Genomic DNA, 17,481 nt, shown 5'->3' on the forward strand with positions numbered 1-17,481 from the left:
TATATTTATTATGAAGGATTGTATTGATTGGTAATGAAGTGTGGGACATCACTTTAAAATAAGCAGACTGTTATGCTTAAGCAGGGTTGGCAGACTGCGTACAGTGGACCAGGTCTAACCTGCCCCCTGTAGGAGTAAATAAAGCTTTATGGGAACATGGCCACACCCATTTGGTTACATATTGTGTATGGCTGCATTCATGCAGGCTACAGTGGCAGAGCTGTGTGGTTGTGGTGGAGATCTTACGTACCATGAAACCTAAAATAGTAACTATCTGGCCTTTTGTAAAAAGTTTGCTGATCTCTGCTTAAAAAAACTACCAAAAAAAGTGTAACTTTCTGGATAGCTTTCTAAATTCTTACTGCCCACTCTTCAGTAAGTATATTAAATTATATAATAGGTTATGGAATTTGATCCATTTAACTGTTATGATTTTAATGAACAGTTAAAATGTTTCTATATAATACCTTGCATCTGCACACGTGTACTTTCATGTGTTCCTATACACACACACACATGCACACATACCCCTAGACACACGTCCAAGAATTTCCCTGTAAAAGTCAGGCAGTTTCTACACATTATCAATGTAAAAAGGGCTTAAACTACATTGTGATAGTTCAAGGACAAGATATAAGCACTAAATAAAACTTTAATCTTCAACCTCAAAATGACTTTCTACATAATAGTGTCTTAGTTGATGGAGGGAAAAAAATAAAATGGAAGCACTTTAATTTGCACTTAAGCAGATTATTTTTCTGGTATGATTATGAAAGTTAAAAGAATACATGCACCAAAGTGCGTCTTAATATCATAGTAAATGTTTTAGTTTAATTGCATTCTGGTCTGATGGACTCTGAGGGAGTCCATCAGACCAGAATGCCAGGACGGCATTCGCTGCTTAGTGAAAGAGACAATCTAATAGAGCCTAGATAGAAGGGGCCCTTTCAGACCTGATTCAGTCTGTAATTAAAAGAAAAATCTAAAAATCGTATCTCTAAATCACTCTACATTCCTTGAGAAACACAGAAAACATGTGAAAATTCAAAGTCTTTAAAAGAACTATAGTTCTTGTTTTTAAATTGAAGTGTATCTTGTCATCAGCTAAAACTAAAGAAATGTATTAAACAATATTGTAATGAGACAGTGTAACCATCCTCTGCAAGACATATTTGACATCTTAATTTTCTTGCCTATTCTAATGTAGAAAGAATCAGCTCTTCGTTCATCATAGAGCTTTTACTAAACTTTACTATGTAAACTTACGATGAATGATTAAGACACACCAGACCAACTGGGAAGGCTCTAGTTTTCATTTTCAAGAACCATAAAAAGCTTTGACTTGCAGCTGTTAGAAGCAGGTTAAAATATTATCAGAATACCACCAACTTGCAGAGCACAGCTGATATATTACTGGTGACTGTAAAATTATAGCATTGTCCAATCCAGGAAGCAGATGGTCCTCTCCCTTGATTTGAGGAGCGCTGGTCGACTACAAATTTTACTTGCTGCTCTAGGCTTGGTTTTTACCATTAGCTTGTGAGTTATAGGTTTCTTAAAGTCGTTGCCAGGTGACAGATTGACCTGTTAACAAGTCACTTTCTCAAAAAAATTCATTAATGTATTTTAATCAGAGGACCAGTTGCAACTGAATAACATTTTAATAAGTACTAGTCTTGCTTTGAAGAAATCATTAAGTACTCTCACAAGCCAATTTACTGAAATAGCTTTTAAAAAACTTGAGAATTTAAAAAGAAACATGAAAATTTTTGGAGAACAAATAATTTCTTTTTAAATCGACTGAAGATATTAAGGCTCTTTGTGTTTTAGTCATTTTTTACTGTAATAGCACGTGCTTTTCTGTAATTTCTGTAAATGAGTAGCATGTATGTAATATACACAAAGAAAATATGGCATAAATCGGAGCACCTTTTATAGTAGGTGACTTACGTGGATGAGGCAAAGTACAGAGACATAGAGAGGGCACTGTATCGGGGGCAGGAACCCACCTGATACAGAGGCATCTGTGGCTTAGGAACCAATGAGTTGGACATCAGGATTTTATCTGTATAGCGTGGAGGTCACACGAAGCAATCTCTACCCTATCTTTTACATCTAAAATATCAGAATTTTAACACTTTGTGATTTTAATGGACAGAGGATGTGTTTACATATATATGTATAATATATTATATATATGTATATTAGATTTTGTATTTGAGGAACATTTCCATTAAAGGCTTGAAATTTTAGGAAATTTAAGAAAATCTTTTATCTGAATACAAAGCTCTCGGAAAACAATCACCTGTAAGGCATTTTGTTGAACAGGCATTTTGTTGAGTCTATTTTGTGAGTCCTAAACTGGAGTGATACCGCCTCTCCTTTCAAAGAGAGATAAAGGAGTCGAAGAATCAACTCCAGGGAGAGATTTTATTTTTAAGGTGAAAATATAGGTACTAAATAAAATTACCTTGATGCTAGTAGATCAGTATACTTGGTAAAGCTACTCGATACACTAATTCCATTTACTTAAATGAGACAGCCATTCTTTTTTCGAGCAGTACACTATCTTGGACCTATTAATGTTTCAGAACTTTCTTGCCTTAAGTTGGCAGGTGCCTATGTGCATCAGTTGCCTGTGTTGCAGGCTGATTAACTATTGCTTTTACACTTGTCACTTCTGCTTTGAACTGTCTACCACACCGGCCTTATTTCTGCAGGACGGAGCCCCATGGGCCTTCATGGCTCTTAATTCAGCACAGTCACTCCTGAAACATGTTAATAGATTGTGACAAACACTAAGATAATACATGGCAATGTGGTTTCATGGGGTGCTTGGTGGCACAACAGTATTTAAGGTGATACTCATTGAATTCTTCAGTGGTGTTGGGCTCATTGCCCAGTCATATGTTAAAAAGAATAATGACATATATCAGGTGGTGTTTTCAGGCAGCCGTTAATGGCGGGCTAACTCCAAAAGTTGGGAAGAGGGCAGGATGTACAGTTTATTTTATCACCTGTCAGGTTTTTGGAATAGACTTTCTTTTTTCATTGTTTTCATTTCTTAGTCTGTACTAGATGCCCGTAGAATTACGAGGTTTTGTTTAAGTCAACTTTATCTTTACCATTCCCATAATTTGATTTATGTATGTATTTATTTATTTGAGGATCAAGCTCTTTAATCCATTGATAATGCTGCCTCAACACATCAGGCATATCACTAAATTAGAAAAGAAAGAAAGGATTGAGAACATTTTTAGGACAGACGTGATAGGAAGGAGAACTTTATTCCTGCAATGGAATATTCCTTCAAGAATTTTGCTTAACTGTAACTGGATATATATACATTTTTTTCTTTTTTTAATGTTGAACACTTTACTTTTAAAAAATTTTATACAATTTTTAAAGGTTACTTTCCATTTACAGTTGTTACAAAATAATGGTTATATTCCCTGTGTTGTACAATACATCCTTGAGCTTATCTTACACCCAATAGTCCGTACCTCCCACTTTGCACCCCTATCTTGCTGCTCCCACCCTCCCCACTGGTAACCACTAGTTTGTTCTCTATGAGTTTGCTTCTTTTTTGCTTAACATTCCTTTTAAAATAAGTCCCAATTAACTCCTTGCATTCTGTTTAATTTTATTTATATTTTAGGAAAAAGGTTGTGAAAAACTTTGAAATGGATGAAAATGATTGCTGGGTGTCTTCACTGGAAAGCTAGGCAGTATCTAGGCATGTTTCCTCGGTTATCTGATCCTGTGGGGTCTCCTATCTTATTATCTTTGAGCTATTTTACAACTCTATATGCTATAGATAATTGATAACAATGCAAATTATTCTTGACAATAGACATACAAATTAATTTTGTCCCGAGGAAATACAATTGATTTTCAACTTCCAGCCCTACCCCGAACCCTCTTCCCAGAATAAGTCAGTTTCATATTTATTTGTAATTCATTTCAGCATTCTTTTTTGCTAGTATATGTGTGGTTCTTTGAATTAACTTTTGAACCAGTTATAACATCTTATTTACTGGTTCTCTCATTAATTAATTAGTTAAATATGATCCTCGATAAATGTTTATCTTATATTTGTAGAAATCATGATTAACCCCCTTTTAAAAGTTATCCTTTGATAATATTCTCTTTGGGGCAGAAATTTTAGATGTGTGTATCGCATATTTATTGTACTCTGGTGTTGCTAGATAAACGATGATAATCTGGCTTTCAGAAAGACCACGTTCCAGGGAGATGAGTGCTAAATCATCAAAAGAAAGTCTGTGGATGTAGGTAGTGTGGGTAATTCAGTTCTCACCTATTCCTTCCCTGTGTTCTTCAAAAAGGCTGAAATCTGGAGGCATTTCTTGGCTATCCAGTTTGAATTAGCAGCTCTGAGGCAAACCTGTGCTTTGCCATGAAAAGAGGTGGAATTCAAAATATGAGTTAGCCTAGAAAGGGAGAAGCTGGCAGTTCACATCTGAATTGCTACTTGGAAGAACATTCCAGTGATTTCTTTTAGCATCAGGGCTGAAGGAAGAGAAAGGAACAAGGGGTTTGATGTTGAGAAAGTTATAGCTCTAATGCCGTCTATGGCTTTGGATCAAGAAGGAAAAGAAACAAATATATATGTGTATGTATAAAGTATCACTGCACACCAAATATAAGTTAGACACTTTCCTATAGGTTGTTCTATTATATCTTCCCTGCAAGGCTGTGATTGGGAGTATTGTATCATGCCTGATTTTACATGTCACACAGCTCCGAAGTTGGAGTACAAGGATTCAAACTCACGCCTCCATGATTTCAAAGACCAGAAGTCTTAATGTTGATTTGCTAAAGCGTTTCCATTTCCTGGGTATTTTTTTTTTTTGTTCTTTTTTGTTTCTTACAGGAATGAACTTATGAAAATTTTTCACTTTGTCTCATTTTGAATAACTTCTCAAAACCTATACCAGGATCCATGTGTCCCCAGAGACAAGTTGTACTTCAGGATTTGGGAGGGGGGCGGGTTCCTACCGAATTGAATCTGGAATAAGCCTGAGGCAACCTGGGCAAAAACTGTGAGAACTCAAGAACCCAAGAGAGTTGGAGAGAGATACTTCTGTTAGACTTGGGCAAAGAGAGAGGGGGTAGTCACAGTTGAGAAAGCACTTATGGGAGTACAAACCAATTTCATTTGAATTCTGGGCTCACTACAGAGGAGCTCTATGACCTTGGGCCTCACTCCCTTCAACTAGTAAAAATTAAAGATAAAAATATTCAACTCTTCAGGGCAAGGAGGGACTGAAATAACTCATGACAGCACTACTGGGTAACTTCAAGCTGCTTTTACTCTTGTCTCGGACCCAGAATCTCCACCCGCCCCCTTAACCACAAATCACCAGAAATAGGCATGTAATCAAGGGGAAAAATAGCATGCTTGCTAAGTGAAGGCAGTTTCAAGAAGGGGTGGGCCTTGGCAGTAAGTTGCTTCACCCCTACAGATGAGTAAATAGGTACAGTAAAACCTACCTTGTAGGTTTTGAGTGAGAGGAGCTTGCAGGGTATGAAGAAGACTGTGTATTATTTCCTTTGTTTATTGGATTATTGTTCATTATAATTATGGTCACTGTATTACTGTATTATTTCCTCAGTCCTGGTGTCAACCTCTCCCCCCAGGGCATAGCCTTGAACAAGCTGACTTTGGTCTACTCCTTAACATGGAGAATGAGATCCATGCTTGCTGGTCTTATACTTGTACACACTGTTTACTCAGGTCACTATAGTCATCCAAATACCATTCGTAATTTGAATCCAATATTATTCTTAGCTTTTGAGACACTCTTTTAAAGATTGAGACACTTTTACACCCAAAGGTTATCTTAGAGAAAGAGAAACCATCATGCTTGAAGCTGGAAGAGAGAATGAGCTTGGCTACATGCGGACTTCTGTGAAATGGAGGCGGGCTGATGCCTTTATGACCTTCCAAGCACCAGAGTCTGGTGTCTTTAATTCTCTCTCACAGTGTGAAGTGTCACAGTATCTTTACTCAAACCAGCACCGGATGTGGGTGTGTTCCTCGCCATGTGGGTGTGTTCCCGCCATGTGCAATTTTAGTTACAATACTTCTGCAAGAGGTGGTAATTCAACAGAAGACTTTCTTCAGAGGAACTAGAAATGAGCAATTAAAGGTCATTTTTGTTGAAAATGGCCTAGACCCTTCTTAATAGTAAAATTCAGATCTGGTTGTTGGCTTGAATGAGAGCTGTGGTCTTCTCAGCAGAATTTGTTTAAGGATGACGCCTATGGAAGTTGCAAGCATGGCTAGAGTCCACCGTTCCTTGTACATACCATGTCTCTCTCCTATGGCAGGGCAATCATAAAGAGCAAAATCAATTTGGAGGGAGAAGAAAGGAGAATTTACTGTGAATCCCAAGAAGATGTGTGCTTCCAAACTTGTAAATTACAGCCATTTGCACAGCGAGGTGATGAAACAAATTCTTGCTCTACCATTTTCTCTCCACAGTGCATTGGGCAAAGTGTCAGGAACATGCTCCCCAAGAGGTAGCTAAAGATTCTTCTCACAAAATGTGCCATCAGAAACCCATTGTCTGAGAGCGTGTGTTGGAAAAGAAAATGAAACGGAGTGTCAGTGAAATAGAATAGCTTCTAGGAGATTGTCTGGGAAAACTGTCAGATGTTCTTCTAATAGGTTTGTACAGGTTCACTCACCTCTGACTCCCTGCCTTATTTCTGGGAATTTCTCCAGGAAATTGGAAGTATTATGCAGTGTAAAGGATTGGAATCTCCCGGGCACTTTAAATGAGAAACTGAACTACTTTTTCCTCTGTTCGGGAGGAATTCTTTTTCTCCACCAACCTCAAAGCACTCAGCAGAAAGACACCTGGGAGGATGGTTGAGCTGAAGGTCAATCAATGGGATTTTCGAACTAGAGTGCAAGGCTGATTTTCTGTAGAAAATTCCAAGGTGGTTAATTATTTGGAAGTAACAGCAGACACTCAAATACATGACTAAAAGAATGAGTGGATGAATGCACAGGTGTTGTGAATTGAGGAATGAAAAAAGAACCAGTGGTTTCAGCTCAGTGGTTCACACTCACACTTATGTATTCGCCTTAAATATCTTCTGTCTAGATAAAGAATGTAAAAGTTTAGTCCAACTCTCTTCCAGGGCAGATATCTCTTCTAGAACATTCTAGTCTTGGCAGTTGGTAAGTAGTTACCAAGAGATATCCATCCATGAGTGAGAGCTTCCTGCAAAATGCAGACTTGTCCAGCATCCTGCACAACTTTTAAACATCCTATCAGATTCTCTGAAAAAAAAATTCTGTTTACAGTGAAATAAGCCCAGAACCTAAATCCATCTTACTAGAAACATGAAGTATTGTTGTGCAATATTAATATACTCTGAATTTTCTAGGAATATGACTATGATGTAAATCCAAGAGAAAATTGTGTTTGTTTCATTTGGAGTTTTTTATCAAGAACTGTTCATTTTTTCCAGAAAATCTTATCAGTGGGAGCTATGCCATTTGTAATACTTGATGTGCTTGCCTAATGTACCACTGTTAGTCTGTATCTATACTGTTGTGTTTGTAGTGATAGTACTTGTAGGTCAAATATCTGACTACTTCTTTTACCTCAAGTTTAGCCATGGCCCAAGATGACATACTTTCAAATTTTCTCCTTTAGATTCCGGTTGGGGTATTACATTCATTTAAAAATTATGTGTATGGACAGTTATACTACCAATAGATTTCTATAAAGGAATATAAATGGGAGTTCAAGTTAATTACTTAAAAATAGGAAGATTGGGGATTTCCCTGGTTGCGCAGTGGTTAAGAATCTGCCTGCCAGAGCAGGGGACACGGGTTCGATCTATGGTCCGGGAAGATCCCACATGCCGCGGAGCAACAAAGCCTGTGAGCCACGACTACTGAGCCTGCGCTCTAGAGTCTGCGAGCCACAACTAGTGAAGCCCACGCGCCTAGAGCCCGTGCTCCGCAACAAGAGAAGACACCGCAATGAGAAGCCCGGGCACCGCAACGAAGAGTAGCCCCCGCTCTCTGCAACTAGAGAAAACCTGCGCACAGTAACGAAGACCCAACACAGCCAAAAAAATAAATTTAAAAAAAAAAGGAAGTTTGATTCAATCCACTTAAAAATCACTAGTACAGACTTGGCGTTTGTGACAGTTACTAGGGCCTTCACCAGCTTTGCTGCCTTCTCCTAGATATGCCATGATTCAACAATGATTCTCTTAAATTATTTTTTATGAGTGAACCTAATATTCTTGTTTTCTTTATTTTATTTGAAAAAAAATTTTTTAAACATCTTTATTGGAGTATAATTGCTTTACAGTGGTGTGTTACTTTCTGCTTTATAACAAAGTGAGTCAGCTATACATATACATATATCCCCATATCTCTTCCCTCTGGCGTCTGCCTCCCTCCCACCCTCCCTATCCCACCCCTCTAGGTGGTCACAAAGCAACGAGCTGATCTCCCTGTGCTATGAGGCTGCTTCCCACTAGCTATCTATTTTACATTTGGTAGTGTATATATGTCCATGCCACTCTCTCACTTTGTCCCAGCTTACCCTTCCCCCTCCCCGTGTCCTCAAGTCCATTCTCTAGTAGGTCTGCGTCTTTATTCCCGTCCTGCCCCTAGGTTCTTCATGACCATTTTTTTTTTTTTTTTTTTTAGATTCCATATATATGTGTTAGCATACAGTATTTGTTTTTCTCTTTCTGACTTACTTCACTCTGTATGACAGTCTCTAGGTCCATCCACCTCACTACAAATAACTCAATTTCCTTTCTTTTTATGGCTGAGTAATATTCCATTGTATATATGTGCCACATCTTCTTTATCCACACAATGTTCATTGCAGCTCTATTTATAATAGCTAGGACATGAAAGCAACCTAAGTGTCCTAATATTCTTGTATTCTACTTAGTGCAAAGTCCATTACTTACATTACTGAGTCAATTTTAATTTTATTTATTTGCTGAACCAAAATATATTGGGTGCCATTATGGGTCTGGTACTGAGCTAGGCAGTAGAGGTGCAGCTGATGAAGAAAACATAGTCCTGTCCCTCAAGCAGGCTGTGCTCCTGAGAAGGACATGGATGGACAGACTGGTCATTGCAATGCAGTGTAATGCAGGGCCATGTGCACATGTGATGGGACAGCAGGAAGTGGAGTGACACTTCACCTATACTCAAGAGTCAGGGAAGGCTCAGAATAAGTGGTGTTTAAGCTGAGACTTGATGGATGAGAAGGGATGGAGGGCAGAAGAAGAGGTGCAGAAGAGAAGCTCATAGCTTTCCATCTAGAGAGAATAGCATTGCCAAGGTCCAGAGTATAATTGAGCATGATAATTTTGTGCTCCCGATATTTGTGTTTGGCACAGGACTTAAGGAGGAGGGTGGCAAGAGATGAATGGAAATTAGGCTTCTCCATAAATAACTGCAACTCAGATGCATTGGAATGAACACTATAATAAATGCATAGACCAAAAAGTAATGCAGTTATGTGGGACATGTTAGATTAACCTCAATTAAGGTGAACGGTGTATATTTCTTGGAGGAGAAATTATTTAAATTCAGGGGATTTTTCAAGAATTAAGAGTGTGAACCCCCCAAAATTATTACCCAAAGAACTATGAAGAAGTCCTGGGAAGTAACGCAGTAACCCACATCAAAGAACTTATGCATATATATATTGTTATTATCTAATAAATTGGGCTAAGTTGGACGTTTATCTTCCACGTGTACTCAATGGTCTACACATATGCTTATGTATATTTTCTCTTCTCCTAATACAGCAATATTTAATATAGGAAGTCTAACGACAGAGTATGTAACTTAATGACAAATAACCATGAGGGGATGCATAGACATAGATGAAAGTTACATTTTGAAGCAATATCTGCCCTCCAAAGATTAATCATCCCACTCTAGCCTTTTCGTCAAAACTAGGGCCTGATTCGATCCCATTTTCCACAAGTGTCTTACTCTGCAGGAGCCAATCTGATAAATAAAGTATTTCCTTAGATTAAATGATATTGATTTAATCAATTTAATCAGTTATTTTGCATATTTGGATTTTAAGTGCTGGGTAAAAGCAGCACCACACGTGGTTTTCATGTCCATTGTAGGATATAGGAAACTATCAATTCTGCCTCCTTTGAGGCCAGTCTGAGAAATATATTCCCAAAAAAGAGACTATGAAGAAGAAAAGGCTGTGATTATTCCTAGTGTCCCTTTCGTACTGAGTTTTTATTCCTATTGAGATCTGTTTTAAGTTAAAAATAAGGTACTTCTTTAAAACAGTATGTAAAGGCATTTTTAAATTGTCTAAGCGGTATGTTCTTTAAAGTTCAATTTGGTCTTTCATTTCTCCTTTAAATATATAGGGATATGTGCTTTAATTTCAGGAGAGTTTTTGTTCCTTTCTCTTCTGAGGTTCTATACTCCTTTTGGTTTAAAACCATGGCTGGGCTTTAATCACACAAATTTTTGAACGATAATGCTTGACTATACCGCTGTCATCTGGATGACAGGTTGGAAGCCCCAGGTTGGAAAGGATGATGGAATTTATTATAGCATCTGAAGTGTATCATTTTAAAATCTAGGTCCCCATACACAAATTTTAGAAAGAGACCTCTTGCCCTTTATTAATTGCAAAAGTGACGCCAGGGGAAAAGGACTATCTCCTTTTTGTAGGCCTCCCATCACTCACCTGTGAAATAGAGGCTGAGTGAAATTTACCTATGGGCATCCATCTTAAATGATTAGTGGGAGTTAAAGTAATTATTATAAATTATAATAATTTACAGCTCTATGAGTTGTAAAAGGTTATATATTACGGAGTTTCATTGTCATAAAGGCAAACACTTAAAGAAATATACACTTATAGACTGTACCATAGATCTTCCAACATTTCTAGTCACTTTGCCTTTTACTACTTTACTCTGTATGATCAGTGTTGCAGCCATGGTTTTTACAGATGCCTACTAAAATTGCAGTATTTTATGGGAAAGAAAAATAATTTTTCATACAGGCTTACATGAAGTTCAATTTGATTAGGTTCTTAATCACTCTCACCTAGCCTCAGCCCCTTTACTAAATTGGTCTGCACTAGTTTACAGCCATTGGGCTTTGAACAGTAAATCCTAAGTTCTCAAGTAAGCTGTCATATAATTTATAAAGAATGCTGATCTGCTGTTATCAGGGTCAAAAACAAGCCCTTTGTAGATTGGTTTATTGTATATCACCACAGGATCACCAAATTCAATTGTAAAAATTGCTAACTTTGAGTGAGCAAACACAGGTGTGGGATTACAGTTGCAATAAACTTGAAATTCATCATCATCTCTGGGTGAATTTGCAGGCGGCAATTGGCTTGATTTATGCATATGGGTTACAGAACAAGAGAGACGTAAGTCAGCATCTCTGGTCAGTTGACACGCAGACGGTCACTGGGAACTGGTGACTGGTGAGCTGGAACTGGAACTGGAACTGGTGCCTGGATTTGGCAAGCAGTGTCGAAACAGTGTAACTAGATGTTTACCGAGCATGCCCGTAATGATGCCATTCAGGCTGTAGAATTGTAGAGGTCTTTGAACATCTGAATATGAAGTTTTTTGGCAATTCCTAAGACAACATGGCAAATGAATTGTGAGCAGGCATGAGATTGGCAACATATTTATCAGTGCTACTTAAAACCCCGTGTTCTAGATTAGCAATTATGTGTCTCTCTTATGCGTCCCAAGACAATGTGTCTATGAAACACAAGTGGAAAATAAGCCTGTATAAAATTCTTTAGGAAGAATGGTAAAGATGTCTTAGACATCTCTAAGAATACTTCTAGGGAGGACATCTTGATATTACTGAAGAAGAAAACATGCATAATATCAGTTCAACCTATCTAAAGAAGCATTGGCTATTTATAGTTTCACGAGTATGCATTAGTAAGTGGGCTCTTTGCCCTCTTTATTATTGCTTCAACACAGTATTGAACTTTGGCTTCCAAACTTATTGCCTACAATGTACTATAAGAAATAACATTGTTAATTACAACCCAGTGCATACATACGATACACAACGGTAGCAAAACCTTCACAAGAAACACTTACCCTTAATTCATATGATGAGCTCTGAAATACTCTATTCTGTTTCAAACATGAATGCTTGCGGACATGTGCTAAATGATTTCAGGTCCTGCGGCTTGAAAGATATGCAAGCCAGGGTGAAGTGAGAGAAACAGGTGAAACCTTTACTTGGATGTTCCTGCTTGCTATTGAAACATGAAAGATAGGCAGTACCACTACTGCTTGCCTAGAGATTAAGTAGGCAAAGTTACAATTAAAGAGCTTCTGTAATTAACGCTGTGCTTGTAAGAGTCCTTAGCGTCTGGGAGGTGACTGAATGGTGAGAATTATGTGCTTTTCTACAATAGATCTTATGCTTATCTGTAAGGTAGTCTTAATACATAGCTATATCTTTCCTTGCTGGACTCCAAGCTTCTTAAGTAGTCTCTTCTTATCCCTTAGCACCAAGCATAGTACTTAACCTGTTGCTTGTATGTTATAAATGGTAATTGAATAAGTGAATGTATGGATGAATGATCGAAGAGAACAAAAGAGTCAGATGCACTCATCATTTATTACAGAACTTTCCATGCACCAAAAGCTATGCTAGGACAGTGAGTACTACAAAGGTAAATAAGACAGGCTCATAATGACTGGTTTGGGGTATAATAGCAGTGGGTATGAGCAAAATGGCTGTGGGATAATGAACCTTAGGTCTTTCATAACAGTAGCGTAGAGGAACAGCTTCCTTCTCAACTCTGTCCCCGTGTCCTGGAATAGCAGCCACAGTCTGGGAATGAAAATTGCAAAATGTGGGTCAATCACTTTGGTTTACCTTTCTGTGACATTAACCCTGCTTGTGACGCATGGTGACTTTTCCTTTAAGCACACCTATTAGCCATGGTCCCCACTCTCCAACGTTCCTGAAATAACTACTCTATTTCACTCCTTTTCGCCTCTCTGGGGAATTCTTTACTGTACATTAGTAGCTGGAAATGGCTGGGAAGAACCAATTTTCTTCTGAGGCAAATAGGTATTTGGCCCATAGATCTCAGTGTGGGTTGTGGAAATGGCAGATTCCACTGGTCTAGGGTCATTTTAATTGAATTTGAGGACTTAACTAATTGAAAGAAAAAGCCAACCAACAACATACGGTACTTGAACTTCATGTCACGGTGCACCTGAACTGGCACATTCTAGCCAGTGAGAACTCACTTAAATTTGCAGGAATTTTGGGAACCTATTATTAAGCACAGTCATTATTTAAAAACCACATTGTATAAATTTACAGTTAAATTAATTATTAAGAATAGGGTAATAAATTCTCAAAATTTATCACTTTCTAATCATTTTATTATTCGTTACACTCTTGAGGTCTTCGTATCTGTATGGAGGAAGTGTTATGTGATGGTGTGTTGCTGCACACCTGTTCCCAACTTGAAATTCAGTAACATCATTTTGGTAACTAGAAATGAGAGTATTTATACCTTGGAAATTGGCAAACTATAAATCGGGGCTCCCCTTCAAAACCTAGAGCTGGTTGTTAAACATTTGCCAACATAGCACTGACTCCATCTCCAATATCTCAGATACTGGGATTGATGGGCACTGAGAAGGGAAAAACAAAGAATGAACAATGGTTCTACACTTTAGTAAACAGATAATCATAGCCAATCGTAGTAAGTGCCATTGTAGATGTTTTAGGAGATAGTAGAGCCAGTACACAGGTTTCCATACGTTCTCTGTTCATGGAGTTCTTAGTCTTAGTGTCTGTATCACTCATGGTTTTTCAGAGAAACAGAACCAAGAGTATATATCTATCTATCTATATATAGAGAGATATATACACACACACACATGCTATACCACCTACATATTTATATGTGTACAGTGTGTGTATATATATATATATATATATACACACACACACACACACATACTGTGTAACCTACATATATATGTATGTGTGTGTGTGTGTGTGTGTGTGTGTGTGTGTATACACAGAGAGAGAGAGAGAGAGAGAGAGAAAGAGAGGTTTATTTTTAGGAACTGGCTCAAGAGATGTGATTGGGGGGCCGGCAGTTCTGAAATCTGTAGGGCAGGCAGGCAGTCTGAAAACTCAAAGCTGATGTTGCAGTCTTAAGGCAGAATTTCTTTTTCTCAGGGAAACCTCAGTTTTTGCTCACGATGGCTTTCAATCGATTGCATGAGTCCCGCCCTCATCCAATTACAGAGGGTAATCTCCTTTACTTAAAAATCACACATCTTAACCACATCTACAAAATACCTTCACAGCAACACCTAGATTAATGTTTCATTAAATTACTGGGTACCATAGCCTAGCCACATGGACACAAAACTGTAATTTTTCTATCATGCTCCTAGACTAGAGGAAATACTATTTTACTTCTTGTTAAATTCAAACAACTCAGTATTTATATCCTGAAGAACTTAGTAGCCATTTGAAAATGTAATACACATAGAATGTAAGAAAAAGATAGGTGTACATCACAACGAAAGGGGAGATGAGGGCGTGGGGTTTCTGATACCTTGACTTGGCTCTTTGGTTATCTTGTTCTCAGACACCTACAGATTATAACTGAAGTTTTCCGTACTTAGATAACTTTCAGTTTGATTTTGAAATACAGAAATAGTGAAATCAAGATTTCTTTACTGGACTTCACTCTCGGAGAACTATCTTGAAACTAAAAATTAACTTTTTGGATGTTGATGAGATTTTATTATCATTTAACTGCTTCCTATATGAGCATTTTATATTGAACATACAACCTGGTGAATGTAATACTCAGAGGAGTAGGAAAGGAAAGGTCCCCTTGGGGGACTGCTGAGTTTATCAGAATGGCTATTTATCAGAAGGTGAATCTGTTGGGAAAGCACGCTCATTAATTCCACTATCCATCTTTCCCCAGTTCATTTTCAATACACCTCTGGGGTGGGTACTGCCTTTTGATCATTTCTCACTCCAATGTTTTTCTGATTATATTAATACTTAAAACAATTTTTAAATTAATTTCCATTGGAGTATAGTCGCTTTACAATGTTGTGTTAGTTTCTGCTGTACAGCAAAGTGAATCAGCTATACATATACATATATCCCCTCTTTTTTGGGTTTCCTTCCCGTTTAGGTCACCTCAGAGCCCTGAGTTGGGTTCCCTGTGCTGTACAGTAGGTTCTCATTAGTTATCTATTTTATACATAGTATCAATAGTGTATATATGTCAATCCCCATCTCCCAATTCATCCCACCCCTTTTCCCCCTTGGTATCCATATGTTTGTTCTCTACCCCATCTTCACCCCCAAGACCATCAGCTTTTCTGAAATAACAGAAGCAAGGAAATGGGAAAGACCAAAATCATTGGCAGAAGATCTATGGAGGTGGGATCTATACCATCTAGAGCAGAATGTTTGAAATCGTTTCTCTGCAATTCTTGGAACAGATTTAAACAATTAACTCATGGGTGCCACTCAAAGGATTTATTTTTACAAAATGCAGAGTGAAAATTTTATAACTAAAAGCATTAGTATTTAAAGTCTTTATCAGCAAGTTGACAACATCAAGGATGACTCTATTATAGGTTATTTGAGTGATAAGATCCACTGAAGTATACTGAACATGAATTGAATTTCTTAGAACTTGTGTAAAAGTTTGAAGATTTTTCATCATGGTACTGAACAACTTTGTTAAAGAAAAGCAGCCCTTCACGAAATGGAAGGATCGTTTATAATAACGCTTCACAACGAAAAATGTTGAAGAAACGCTTATTTGGAGGTTTGGGGAATTTGAACTTAAAGAATGAACTAGAACATACATTTGAAAAATGTTGCTTTCCTAAGGTCTGCCACTTCTTATTAGCTCATATAGGAACTTTATGACACCAAAAACCGTCCAGAACTATTAACTCCAATTTAAATTTTCTTAGCTATCAGAAACTGTAGCTGTAAGTTCACTTATTCTGGGTTATTTTACTTCCCTAAACCTGTTTCCTTGGATTCTTTGCTCCAGTCAACTTCCCAGGCACTAGATGAACAAAATAATTGGTTATTTGAGGTGACATATCAAATGATGAGGAGACTCTAGCTTGGTACCAGACACAGCTAATTGACTGTGGGGATTTTAATAGTTCAAGGATGAGAGAACTTTGGCATAGAATGTATGCTCTGAAGAGGGCCAAGTCTAACACAAATATTGCACTCTAATCAAATGGTATTTGGAGGTTCGGACATTGAAGTGCTCTGTGTTGTGAGATCTTGCCATCTTCTTTGTACTTTTTAAAGTGTTTTGATTTCCTACCTACCTTCTAGGAAGTGCCAGGGTAGTAATTTCCCTCCACACTCCCAAACACTATAAAAGCCAAGAGTTTGTCTATAGTCTGTGAAATGTGACTCATTCGGGGTACTTCATTTTTGTTGTTTGTTTATTTGGAATGTGCATTCTGAGGTCCCTGCGTGTCACCTCCGAGGGCAGAGAGTCTCCTGCAGGCGACCCACAGAAGCTGACTTCTGTGGTTAATGAGGTCCTCCTGTCTCCTGCTGTCTCCCACCGTGCCACTCACCAAGTCTATTCCTGGCAGCTTTCAGACCCTGGGCCACCCCTGGAGGGAGCTCGATCTGGCAGAAATCACATTTCTGCTGTCACCTCAGCATCTTGGAGTGAAAACAAACACCTGGGCAGGCATTTGGGGAAAGACGTTGTAAAGAGTGACACATAGTTGAAAGGAGCATGTAGGAGGAACGGCCCCATCTCTTCTGTCTTGGAAAACAGATCACAATTTATGGGCTGACTGTATGTCCCCGAACCTTTGCTCACTCTCTAACTTCCTGGTGGAACTCCTTTCTTCCACATTTTCGATTTCTTTTGTTTATTTTAGAGCTAATGAAGATTTCTATAAAAACACAGGGACTCGGGAATTCACTGGCATGAACTTCAGGTGCCCTAAGAAAGCAGGCACCTGTGTAAGCTGATTTCCTGACCTTGTGTCTCATCTTGCGGGATGTGAACCTATCATCATGATTTGCACATAGATTTTTCAATACATGTTTGATATGTCAGGGTACAGTCATCATAGTTTCAATCCCACATTTTCTGCCTGGAACCAGCTATTTAGTGTCTTTATTATTAGTGATCTTGGAGGCGCCTGGTGGTACTCCAGTTGAGCTAAATATTGTATCTAGTTATGTAATAGATAACATCTAGAGAACCTAAGGGGATTTGAGAAAGGAGTGTGGGTTGGAAACTCTCAAAGGACAACACATTTTTCTCCCTCCTAAATTACAGCTTTGGAAGAATCCCATTATTAATACAAATACTCTTAAGTGTCAGGAAGTATTTAAACTGAGAAAAGTTTCATATTCTTGTTCTT

At 38.1% G+C, this 17,481-nt stretch overlaps 1 protein-coding gene and 1 long non-coding RNA gene across 3 annotated transcripts in view; one reads left to right on the top strand and one right to left on the bottom strand.

Moving 5' to 3' along the window:
* Positions 1-6,065, bottom strand: part of LOC309615969 — a 31,932-nt gene extending 25,867 nt beyond the window's left edge. The window contains exon 1 of the long non-coding RNA XR_014237199.1: positions 483-6,065. This is a non-coding gene — a long non-coding RNA (uncharacterized lncRNA). The remainder of the gene's footprint in view (positions 1-482) is intronic.
* GPC6 (glypican 6) overlaps positions 1-17,481 on the top strand; it is a 1,053,117-nt gene that overhangs the window by 248,583 nt on the left and 787,053 nt on the right. The gene's annotated exons all lie outside the window — the stretch shown is intronic.

The sequence above is a fragment of the Balaenoptera borealis genome (assembly GCF_965194805.1).
Source record: "Balaenoptera borealis genome assembly, chromosome: 18".
NCBI classification, from domain to species: Eukaryota; Metazoa; Chordata; class Mammalia; order Artiodactyla; family Balaenopteridae; genus Balaenoptera; species Balaenoptera borealis.